Consider the following 3,925-nt stretch of genomic DNA (forward strand, 5'->3'; position numbering starts at 1 on the left):
TCTCGTCAAAAACATCATATAGTGAGTCTCATTATGATCGCACAGGGCTTGCCCAAGAACTGAGAACTGCTAGCTCGTAAAATACAATCTAAACATCTCCCATTCAGACTTCATTTCGTACTAATCCTTATGTAGGTAGTTAAAATGGCTTAACTAGCTAAGAATGAACATTTTGACTTATCAAAGTTAAGTGAAAAATTCATCTGATGCAACTTACTGGATCTCAACCATAAATTCATACTGATCTGTGAGGACGATTGATAATCGATATGCATGTACAAATTTATCTACTACTCATGAAATAATGTGCCAAAACTCCTCCTCAACAGTTTAAAGAAAAAAAAAAACACGGCTCAGTTAGGCGACAACACCGTCATAATTTAAGTAAAGTTTTCGAAAACATCCGACTGGGTTCCGGAGTAAAAAAGCTTCGACTAGCGGTAGATCGTCCATACGTCCTTGGTTATTTACAGAATACATTACTGTAATCTGTTTAATATTGGTCCAATATAAATCCTTCATGATTTGATCTTTGGAAAAGTTCTTCGACTCCATTCAATATTTTAGTTCGAAAAGCCCCGCATTTTCTCCAATAAAACCTGAAATAACAACATCGAATTAAAAACTAAATCAATCCAAAAAAAACAATTTCCATTTCCTCGCGAAGAGTGAAAACTTTTGACGTTTTATTTACAACGATGAAAACATTCAGCATTATAAAGCTTACTTCGATCAAACCATAAAAATTATAGTGTCGGCAAGAAATGTCAGAAGGGGATTTATGGGAAGCCAGCGTAAAAAGCTGGATATATGTAAGCCGGAACATAGGCATAACTCTGAAATGCGTCAAGAAATTTCAATGAAATTTGGTATACACATTCCTTAGGAAGTGGAGGTGGTAGCAGGGATATTGAAATTCAAGATGGCGGCTTAGGTTCCAAGATGGCGGTCAAAACTCCAGAATATATGTTTTTGACAGCAATGCTGCTTCGGATGCTATGCAATATGGGTATCTATCGATCGGGCTTCATGAGTAGAACTCAAAAATGAATATCCGACGCCATTTTGAAACCCAAGATGGCGGCCCATAACTAAGATGGTGGCCACGGAATGGTAGTTTGAGCTATAATATCATGCAACATGGGTATCTATCGATCGGGCTTTATGAGACACAGAGGGTCGGGTAGAGGGTTTGGGTGAAGGATAGAGTAGAGGGAGTGGAGTAGAAGGGTATGGTAGAGGATAGGGTGTACGGTAGGGAGAAGGGTAGAATAGAGAGTAGGATTGAGGGTAGGAAAAATGTTAGGGTAGAGAGTAGGGTAGACGGTACGATTAAGCACAATATAGACTAGAGGGTACGGTAAAGGATAGGGCAGGTTTATGGTAGAGGATAGTTAAGAGGGTAGGGCAGATGGTAGGGTTGAAGGTTATGTTAGAGCGTAGGATAGAGGGTTGGAATAGAGGGCAAAGAAGACAATAAGGTAGAGGCTAGAGAGTAGTGTGAAAAATAGAGATGAGATTAGATGAGCTGAGGTTTTTTTGAGATACCTTCAGGAATTCTTTTCAGGATTTCTTCAGGCATTCCATTCGAGAATCTTTCCAGGTTTATTCCCGGGATTCCTTCAGATATTGCTTCCAAGATTGCTGTATGGATTGCTCCGGAGTTCTCTTCAGGGATTTTTGCAGGAATTGCTTTGGAAAATCCTGAAAGGATTCTGTAAGTTATTCTTTTCTGCATTCTTTCAGGGATTTGTGCTGGAATTCCTTCAAATATTCCTTCCAGGATTCCTGCTGTTATTTCTTAAGAGATTCCTCCAGAAAAAAATATGAAAAAATATATGTTTCTTCCGAGATTGTTTTCAGGCAATCCTAGATCATAGAGACATCTTCTATAGTTCTTGCAGGAATGCCTGCTCAGCTTCCGGCCGGCATGCCTGTCATGATCTCTCTAAGGATTCCATCAGGTATTCTTTACGGGATTCCTTCAGGAATAACTTCAGGGAATTCTGCCAGAATTGCTTTGGAAAACCATGAAAGGATTCTTTCAGAAATTTTACCCAACATTCTTCCACGGATTTCTTCTGGAATTACTTCACAGATTCATTTTAGTATACTTTCAAAGTGATCTGTCGAAACATATTCAGAGAATCCTAATGGAGTTCTTTCTATGAGCCGGGATCCTCGCTCGGGATTTATACAGCAATTCTTCCCGGGATTTCTTCTATGACTATTTGTGGGATTCCCACCAAGCTTTCAGTTTAGATTCTCTCAAAACTCTACCAGATATGACTCTCAGAATTCCTTCTGTAAATCCTCCCGGGATTCCTTCGGGGATTTCATATTAGCTTTTCGATGTAACTTTGATAGTGCCCAGAATAACACCATAAAACCCACATATTGTTCACGAATAAGCAATCATGGAGTAGTGCAAACATAAGTGGAGAAGTCGTGTCGAGTATATCTGGTTGAAATTTTATATCAAAACATGGAATGATGATGAACCTGGGCGTGTTAGTGGAATACCTGTAAATATGGGACACCGAAGACGACCTTATAGTTGAGGTCGAAATACGTATCTGTCAAAGGATACAAATTAAATGGAATAGTACTTAACACGATTTTCTTTGAAAAACTTCTTTGTGGGCTTCGTGGCCGAGCGGTTAGCGGCGGCATTCGTTTAGGTGTCTCTTAAGCCTCGGAGTGTGGGTTCGATTCCCGCTCCAGTCGGGGAAAACTTTTCGTCGAACGGAAAATTCTCCACTGGGCCACTGGGTGTTATATGTGTTGTCCGTTGTCGTATGTTTGTAATGTTCAGTCTGTAGAGGCCGCAAGGTCGAAGACGGTGTAATTGTCTTTTTAAAAGTTTACGTAGGGTCTTGTACCATTTGGGCAGGTGTACCTATTTTGGGCACTTGCCGCTATGACTAAGTCAATTTTAAACCGATTGACTTGAAATTTTATATAGAGTTAGGCACGTACGGTATTTAACTCTGTACAAAAATTCAAATCAATCGGTTTGAAATTGACTTAGTTATAAGGCAAGTGCCCAAAATAGATACACCTGCCCAAATGGTACAATCCCTATGGTGAGTACGTAAAGAGAGTTTGTGGGGTGCTGAAGGAACAACTCAATTATTTTATAAGAAATCATTATCTGTGTAAAATCTAACTTCTACAGTATTTTAACGTTTGCTTATGCCACACATTGTGAGCTCTCTTTGTTTGAATTGTTAAAAAAAATGAGAAATGTTGAACACTGCAGTCGAAATTACATGAAATTAAAAGAATCGTGCATTGCATACTTTTAGGCGTTTATCGGGTTATATTTCTCTACCAATTTATAAGTCATTTTTCTATTCTTTTTGAGTGGGCATCATCTCTCTCACTTGTTTGAAGCTGTATTGTATCTATACGGATCAGAATATAACAATAGCGTAGAAGTTGGGCTGAAATAGAACTCAAGAAAATTATCAGACATTGAGGACCTACAATGAAGAATTTTTTTGGAACTACGCCATAGACTTCCATTTTTTTCATCAAATCATGCTTATTTTAATGGAACTTGACCTTTGATAACAAATTTATTTGGAGATTAAAATTGTGAGACACCTTGGGCGTTAACGGGTTAAAATCTCAATTTGTACATCGAGTACATGTTCTGTTGTGCACATGGATGTCAAAGCATTTTCAACAGTGTACTTGTACATGGGTTCAACTGTAGATTTTTTCACTTACAAAAAACCTTACAACTAAATGTAAAGGTTCGCTGAAGTGTACTCATACGTTAAATAAATGAAAGGTTCAGCTGACATTTCTGAGGAGAATCCGCCTTTCGATCACGGAGCTCTTGAAGTTTTTTTTTTTCAGAAATTCCTGAGGGGATTCCTTCTGATATTCCTTCGAGAAGATATTTTTATCTCCAGAG

Source organism: Aedes albopictus, chromosome 1 (genome assembly GCF_035046485.1).
Source record: "Aedes albopictus strain Foshan chromosome 1, AalbF5, whole genome shotgun sequence".
Taxonomy (NCBI): domain Eukaryota; kingdom Metazoa; phylum Arthropoda; class Insecta; order Diptera; family Culicidae; genus Aedes; species Aedes albopictus.